The 8920-nt window shown below is 37.8% G+C and overlaps 1 long non-coding RNA gene across 1 annotated transcript; it reads left to right on the forward strand.

Annotated features, from left to right (window-relative positions):
- Positions 1–632: 632 nt before the first annotated feature.
- On the forward strand, positions 633–8684 carry LOC114047159. The gene is made up of 3 exons (XR_003569585.1): positions 633–709; positions 879–968; positions 8474–8684. It is a non-coding gene; the product is annotated as an uncharacterized LOC114047159 (long non-coding RNA).
- The last annotated feature ends 236 nt before the right edge of the window (positions 8685–8920 follow it).

Below are 8920 nucleotides of genomic sequence, written 5' to 3' on the forward strand. Positions count from 1 at the left end.
ATAAGAATCCCCATTAATAAAAAGATCAAGTCTCCACTTGATAACTTCCAGTTATGGGAAACTTATTATCTTTTTAGCTGTCTTTTGGACATCTCTGATTATTTAGAAGCTTTCCCTATACAGTACTGAAATACAGCCTGGTTCTGTTTTCTGGTGTTCAACAGAACAAGTTTTTTAACCCACCCCCCAGGAATCTTTGAGAATTGAAGATTCAATTTTGAATCATCAGTGTCCTCTTTTCTCCAAGATTACCATCTCTAATTTCTTCTACTAATCCTCATATGGTGTCATCTCCAGTCTCTTCTGCCACTTGGAGCAAATCACTTAACTCATTTTTTGGTTTTCATTTGTAGAGGCAGGAAGAAAAGCATTCTCCATTTTACTGAGTGGAGATTGAAATATAGACTGGTTCAATGAGTTGTCAAGATAATAAAATGAGTCAACTATTAAATAAAAAAATAAAAACAAATGACAATAGGTAACAATAACAAGGAAGTCAACATACATTATCTATTCTATGAATAGAATAGAAAAAATAGAACAGACAATCCTGTTTTGCTTCCTTTTTGAAAAGAAAATGTATATGCTCTGCTGGCGATTGTCAATCTGAAATTAGACTTGGGAAGTTTGTAGTACTTGCCTGTTTTCTTTGATGTTAATGTGAAGTCAGGACCTTCACCTCCCATAAGACAAATACAGAAACAGTGAGGTAAGAAAATGCAATTTTTATGAAGTTCTATTGTTTTGGGGGGGTTTTGCCTTTACATCATGTGGCACTGAAGACCTCAATCACATGGGACCTAGATTTACCCTTTGTGGGTAAGCATTCAGTAAAAACTATAGCTCATAAACCTCTATTGATGTATTTTCTTCATTAGGTCGATCAGAAGACACATAGTTTAAAGGAAAATATTAATTGGACAACATAGCAAAAAAAAAAAAAAAGAAAGATTTCCTCTTCACAGACAGTGAGTATATTCTCACATGTATTATGTTGTGGGTAGGGGGGAAAGAATGCAGATAGGAAATATGTACAGTAAAGCAACATGATTGGGAATTGTACAATTAGAGAAGATAAGTGACCAAGGAATGCGTATAGCTTTAGCAAATCATGTCACTGATGCTACAGAAGCACCAATCAATGTCTTCGAGTGATGTAATTTTGCTGTTCACTACTTCTGTCTTCTGATCTTCTGTCCTGATAAGGCTTCTTTAACTCTATTGTGATGCCAACCCTAGCGAGCTATGCCCAGCTATTTAGCAGGAAAAACCAGTAGGCATTTTTCAGTGGGTTTTTTTTTAAACTCTGTTGATTCTGAGATGACACCTGCAAATTCAATCCCTTAGTTGCCTTAGAGTGAGAAAATTACCATAAGCAATTACCATAAGCATATAAATTACCATATAGATATACCTATCTATAATACCTTAGCCTTGAAAACCTTCTCAGCCATAATTTTGTCATTAGATATTGAATTGAAATCAGTTCAATTCAATAAGTATCAATTAAAGCACTGTGAATAATAATAGCTAACATTTTGTAGCCATTTAAGATTGCAAAGGTTTTTAAAAAAATCTTGTTTGATCCTTGTAATTCCGTGAAGTAGAGAGAGGGATTAGATGTGATTTCATTAATATCGGGAAATCTTTTAATGAGAAAATTCCTTCTCTCAGTGCAGATTAGTACCATCTCTGCAACTCATGGTCTAAGAGATGCAGACTACAGAGAAAGTAACCAATTTCCCCTGCATCACATAGCCAGTAGAAGTAAGACTTGAACACTAGTCTTCTTGGCTCCATTCTGGCTTTCTATTCCCTACGTCATGTTGCCTCTCTGAGGAGGATGACAGGATCATATATTTAGAGCTGGAAGGGATCCTATAGGATATCCTAGTTCTACTCTTTCATTTCATAGGTAAGGAACCTGAGACCTAGACAGATTGACTTGCTCAAGGTCGTAAAGGTAGAAGAAGCAGCTGAGTGCCATAGAGGACAGTATGCTAACATGGAGTCAGGAAGACCAAAGTTCAAATCTTTCTGGGACACTTAGTAAGTGTGTGATCTTGGGCAACTCACTTGACTTTGGGCTGCCTCAGTTTCCTCATTCTGCAAAATGGGTATAATAATAGCAATTATCATGTTTGTTGTGAGGATAAACAGATAATATTTGTAAAGTGCTTTGCAAATCTTAAAACATTAAATAAATGTTAGCCATCATTATCATTATTGATAATAGTAGTGAAAAAGTTGGAATTTGAACATATATCACTTGAAGGTTAATCCTATGAGCATAAGTATTGTTACTCATATGTGTTATTTCTTCTACTGGCCCAAGGGGCATTCTCCTTCATTGGTAGTCTTCAGGCAGAACCTGGATGATCATTTGGGTTACTGTAAAGATTCATTTTGAGATGGACAAGAGAAAGGAATAGGCATTTATATAGCATCTACTATGTGCCAGGCACTGTGCTAAACTCTATAAATATTATCTCATTTAATCCTCATGATGGCCCTGGGAGGTAGGTGCTGTTATTATTCTCATTTTACAGTTGAGGAAACTGAGTCAAACTGAGGTTAAGTGACATTCCCATTGTTATACAGCCAGTAAGTGTCAGAAGCTATATTGGAACTCCGTCCTTTCTGATTCCGGGCTTGACGCTCTATCCGCTGCACCACTTAGTCGCTTCTCTTTATAGTAACCCATTAGATGGCTCATTTACTTCCTTCCAACTCTGAAATTTGGTGATTATCTCTGTTTAAGAAAACTGAGCCTTATGTTTAATCATTTCCCTTCAGGTCTCTTTCATAGTTAATAAATAGAAGAGGTGGATCTTGCATTAAGGTCCATAGACTCTTAAGTCCAGAGTTGTTTCAAGTATATCAAGTTACAGTACAGCTAGGTGGTGCAGTGGTTAGCACACAGGATCATCTTCCTGAGTTCAAATCTGGCCTCAGATACTTACTAGCTATGTGACTCTAGACAAGTCTCTTAACCCTGTTTGCCTCATTTTCCTTATCTGGAAAATGAGCTGGAAAAGGAAATGGCAAACCACTCTTTCTTTTCCAAGAAAACCCTAAAGAGGGTCATAAAGAGTCAGACTCAACTAAACAACAAGATATTGAGCTGAATTTCTCTTTATGCAGCTGTGATTATCTTTCTCTTACCTATATTTCCACCCTCTATCCATCCCCCATTTGTTTTTAAGATGAATACTAGCTAATTTTAAGAAAGGAACATAAAACATTTTATTTTTTTAATGGCACATAATTTTAAAAATTGGGCTGCAAATTCTTCTTTACATGTTACATGCAGTGCAAATAAACTACAGAACTCACATACCTATTTGTGGTTCTCAGATAGCCAGGTCTTGGAATTAGATTTCTTAAAAAATCGGTGTTTGTCATTAAAGCAATGACCAAAAGAGATCTTTTCCTCTTTATATTACTCCAAAATAAAGAGTCCGGCTCTTTGTGACACTTGATTTTTTTTTTCAGTGATGCTAGAGCAGCAAAATGAGTTAATTCTTCCTTTGCTAGATATTCCATAGGCATCTCAAACTCAGCATGTCTACCTTAGAACTCAATATCTTTCCTGTCAAGCTCTTCCCCTTTTTGAACTTCCCTATCACTATTGAGGTCATCAACATTTCCTCAGTCACCCAGGATTGCAACTTTGGTTTCAGGCTTGGTTTTTTACTTTTACTCCATCGATTTGATCAGTGGTCGTTTGGACATTCACAGCATTTCTTGAATGTTTGTATTTCTCTATTCACACAGCTACCACTATGGTATAGGCCCTCATTATAAATGGATTTGCCAAGGTAAGTGTTTGAATGCCTGGCATATAGTAGGGAATTAATAAATATTTGTTGAATAATAAATGCTCCCTCTATCAGCCTATAACTTAGTGGATGTATTAGAAAGTATTGGGTAAGGCGTGGGGAGATTAAATGGCTTGTGGGCAGGGTCACACATCTTGTCAGTAACAGAGGTGGGATCTGAATTCAGATCTTTCTTTGACTCTCCAAGCCCAATGTTCTACGTCACCCACTGAATCCCAGGCCATCACTAGTTGTCTTAACTTATGTCTTGCCACTGGACTCTGGAGGAGAGAATGAGGCTGATGACTTTGCACAGCTCTGCCCTACTTAAACCCAATTTACCCACAAGTCCTGATATCACCTTCATGATGTCATTGGTCCTCTTGGAGAACAAAGGATGAAGAACAAAAAAGATTGAGAGAAGTGGAAGGAGTTACACAGGGAAATTCTAATCAGGGTCTCTGTCAACCCAGTGTTATAAAAAGATGCTGGATCTGGTGTTGAGAGAGAAATGTATGCAAGTTCTATGTTTGATGTTTGTTAGTTGACTTGACTTGGCTAGCTGCATGACCATAGTGCCACATCATGAAGCCTCAGTTTCACAAACATGATGATATTTGTAGAACCTTCCTCCCAAGGTTGCTATAAGGAACAAATGAGATAGCATATGTAAATTATGTACTTTTTAAACCTTAAAGTACTATATAAACATGAATTATTAATATGATTAAGGATTGAAATAACTTGATATCAGTTGAAGATCATTAAGAAAGATACTAACTTTTAATTACATATTTGTTTTCTTAAAAAAGGTGGTTAAATGCCTTAGGATTATTTTGGGGGAGGAGGGCAGATCTGTGATTTTTTTTTTTGGTATGGGAACTGGTGAAGAAACTTCTTGAACCAATACTAGTGGTATTTTTAGACACCACACAGCATACTGATAAAAATAGAGTAACATATAGAAGCAAATGGGGTTATGACAACGGCAAAATTACACTGAGTTCAGCACTTTGAAAATGAAAGTTATATTTCACATAACTGTCCTTATTGGTAAGATAGTATGATATGAGAAGTGGTAAGATTGCCCTACTAGAATCACAACTAGCATTTATCTTGTGGTTTTCATCTTGTCTATGACATTATTGACTTCAAGGAAGGTGGATGAGAATCAAGTGGCCCTCTACACATTCCCACTGCCCTGTTGTCACCCCAACCCATGGGGAACTTGGTTTGGTGGTGAATATAAGCTTCAGGGTGGCCGAGCTGTCAAGCCATTTTGATAATTTGTCACAGGGAAAAAACTACCACCTGTGGTTCATGGATGAATCATGCCAGCTTCTAGTTGAAATTTTTGACTCAATCATATTATATGACTGACTCATCTTCTGGAGTTTTGGACCCTGGGAAGACGACGAACAAAGAGTGAATGATCAGCTGGAGGAACAGTGGGACAAGGAATAGAAGAAGAAGATAACTGGCCAGCCAAAGGGTTTCTGCTCTGGTAGTATTTGGCACTGGCAAGGTGTGTTGGAGAAATCTAATGAATGAAACTGGGCAGCTAGATGGTACAGTGGATGGAGCACTGAGCTTGGAATCAGGGAGACTCATTTTCCTGAGTTCAAATGTGACCTCAAACACTTACTAGCTGTGTGACCTTGGGCAAGTTACTTAACCCTGTTTGTCTCAGTTTCCTCTTCTGTAAAATGAGCTGAAGAAGGGAATGGCAAACAAGTCCAGTATCTTTGTTAAGAAAACCCCAAATGGGGTCACGAAGAGTAGGATATGACTGAAAAAGCTCAACAACAGTGAATGAAATTAAATTCCCACTTGACAGTTATTTGTTGAGTACCTTCTCTGTGTCCTGAAGCAGAGTATGGCAACCCAAAAGATGATTTTTAGTGGTATGATAGCTGAGGTTGTGAGAAGAGGCAATAGTGGGTATAATCACAATAGGGAAAAGGATGCTAAATCTTCTTCTTTTTCTTTTTCTCCTAATCATGTATTTTAAATGGCATGGAAAATGCAGCCCAGAGAGGCTGAATCACTTGACCAAAGTTACATAGCAAGTGGATGGGTGGTGGACTTTCTGTCTTCTAGCCCAATGTTCTTCATGCTCTATAGTTTTCCCTGTCTCATTCCCTCAAAAAGAGAGAAAGCCTGAGTAATGGATGACTTATTAATGAAAAGTCTCCATGGACACTACTTCTTCCTGAGGGAATGACAGTGGTAAGGGGAACAGTGAGATGTCACCTGATTCTATTTTTCTAAAGTTGTTGGCATGGGACTTAGATAGCACAAGAGGACTTTTTTAATTGTTTTCCAATTGTGTCTGATTCTTCATGACCCCCCCTTTTTTTTGACGGAGGTACTGGAGTGGTTTGACATTTTCTTCTCCAGTTCAGTTTACAGATGAGGAAACTGAGGCAAACAGTGTTAAGTGACTTGTCCAGAGTCATACAACTAGTGTCTGAGGTCAGATCTGAATTCAGGAAGATGAGTCTTCCAGACTCCAGGCCTGGTACTCTATCTACTGCATCGCCTAGCTGCCCCATAAGAGAACTAGTAACCAGCAATATTATAACTCTTCTGGAATGGATTTGTGCCTTGTCTTTTTTGGACCTGAATGTTGACTGGATTACTGTTTCTATTTTTGTCTTTTTGGTGGGGAATCAGGTAAGAGTCAGGGAATTTGGATAATTTGCTATGCCTTGCACCTGGGAAAAAGTCCATGATAGCCTGTTGTCTTTATAATCCCATTTGCCCTACTGCATATTCCAGAGAATACCAACCCAAGTCCCAAAGAATAATCTGATAGCTATTACTGCAGATACAAAGGAGGATGAATACCAACTAAATACCAGGTATTTTAAAGCTTAAAAAAAATAGCAACTCACATTTCAAATTATGTTCTTGATCACTGCAAAAGAAATTACCTCTACCAACAAATCACAAGGTGATGGAAGACAGCAGCTTTTCTCCTTCACTTAAGAGTTTAATCATAAAGTAGAATTGTGGGGAGACAGGGCATATAAAATTATCTTTGATGCCATTGTCACCAGAAAGTTAATGAGGTTTTAAAAAAAATTTTTTTTAAAGGTATCACTAGATTCCCTTCTATTTATACCAGTGAGGATTCTTTTTTTCAGACTTTAAAAAAAAAATTTTTTTTCACCCATGAAAAAGTACCTGGCAAGGTCTATATCTAAATTTGACACTGGGGTTTACTGTCTTAGACTTCCTGCTCGGGAAGGGCCTTGCCTTGTGACACCAGCTCTGCTGTGTTTACCTCTAGTGTGAATCAGTGGCTGTGACACAGGCCTGGTCAGTCCATGATAGGATTTACCCTCCTCTGACTAAGGGAAAGATGCTGGAACACCAGCAAGGGGAACTTGGAAGATCCAGAAGCTTTTTTTTTTTCTTTTTGCACTCACTTTGTTGTCACTTTTACAGTGAAGGGTAGAGGCTGGAGGCATCTCTGGGTTTAGCCTCTTAGATGGTTCCTGTTTTGGAGCATTTCTTTTGCGAAACTTCTGCACCATGCCCCTGTTACCTCACAGCTAGACTGTGAGAATTGTCTGCCAATATCTCCTTCTGGCTCCAAATTCATTCTAAACGTTGTCACTATTAATCTTTGTAAAATATTGCTTTGATCATAATATTCCCCTTTTCCAAAATCTTCAATGACTTCCCATTGTCTAAACATTTAATCTTGCATTCAAAGCCTCCTCAATTTTGACTTTGACCTACTATAACAGGATCCCAAACTGTTACTCTGACTAGAGCTCACCTCTCTTCTTTAATTTTCTTGCTACTCAGTCTTCTGTAGTACAGTTTTCAATTGATGTTGAACTGTATGTTTTGCTCTTTCTACTGCTTTAACACTTTTAGGTTTAACTTTTTGTCTCTCATTTTCTTTTCTTTTTGGCTAGGCAATGGGGTTAAGTGACTTGCCCAGGGTCACACAGCTAGTAAGTGTTATGTGTCTGAGGCCGGATTTGAACTCAGGTCCTCCTGAATCCAGGGCCAGTGCTCTATCCACTGCGCCACCTAGCTGCCCCTGTCTTTCAGTTTCAATTGGAATTCTAGACTCTGAGTAGACATTAAAGAAAGAGTAATTGATCAGCCAGAGATACAGAGGGACCCTTAATTGTTGTTTAAGGGTGTCAAGAATTCTGATATAGTTTTGTTTTCTGGATTCCATTCCACGTGTTTCTTTATGTGTTGGTTTTAATGGAGAAATATGATGTTCTAGGGGCAGCTAGGTTGCACAGTGGTTAGAGCACCAGCCCTGGAGTCAGGAGGACTTGAGTTGAAATTCAGCCTCAGAAACATAACACTTACTAGCTGTCTGATTCTGGGCAAGTCACTTAACCCCAATTGTCTTGCAAAAAAAAAAATAAGGTGTTCAAGTTTTCAACTATGCTTCCAGATAAATATTGATATGCAATCTTCTAATATCTTTTCACATACCTTAATAGTTTTCTAGCCATTTCTGTTATGGTAGTATCTGATGCTTGTCTTAGGAGTATTCCTAGATGCTTTCCTCACAAAAGCTATGTGAGGTAGATTTAACATTCCTATTTTTCAGGCATTAGTCCTTTTAAAAATTAATAATCAACAAATAAACTGTTTTTCTTTTCCTCTCCTAGTTGTGCTTCTAACCCTCCAGGCTTTATCGTCATGCCTCAGCTGCCTTTTCACCCTGGAACATGTCTTCATCATGCTGGCCCCCTTCTCTCACTGATGAATTCCTTTCAAATGGCCTTTTTTTTGTGGATAAGCCCAATGAGGGTTTATTTCAAAATTCCACTCTAAGTATGCCCATTTCCTTTTAAAGAATATTTGTGACATTGGAGTTATTTTTGCCTCTCATTTCATTATGAATTACCATATGCACAGTATGTTACATAACTATTTTCAATGCCTACAGGTTCTTCAATTTTTTCTTCTTCAGATTTTTGTAAATCTTTAATTTCTGCTCTTATTTAAGTTAACCTCAGTTTAATAACAGTTGTTTTGGACCTGATGTTATTGACAAAAGTGCCGAATAAAATTCTTGTCTGTAACTGGCGAGATCTGTTTCCAATTTTCCAATC

Source organism: Vombatus ursinus, unplaced genomic scaffold, assembly GCF_900497805.2.
Source record: "Vombatus ursinus unplaced genomic scaffold, bare-nosed wombat genome assembly UNPS02001419.1, whole genome shotgun sequence".
NCBI lineage: Eukaryota > Metazoa > Chordata > Mammalia > Diprotodontia > Vombatidae > Vombatus > Vombatus ursinus.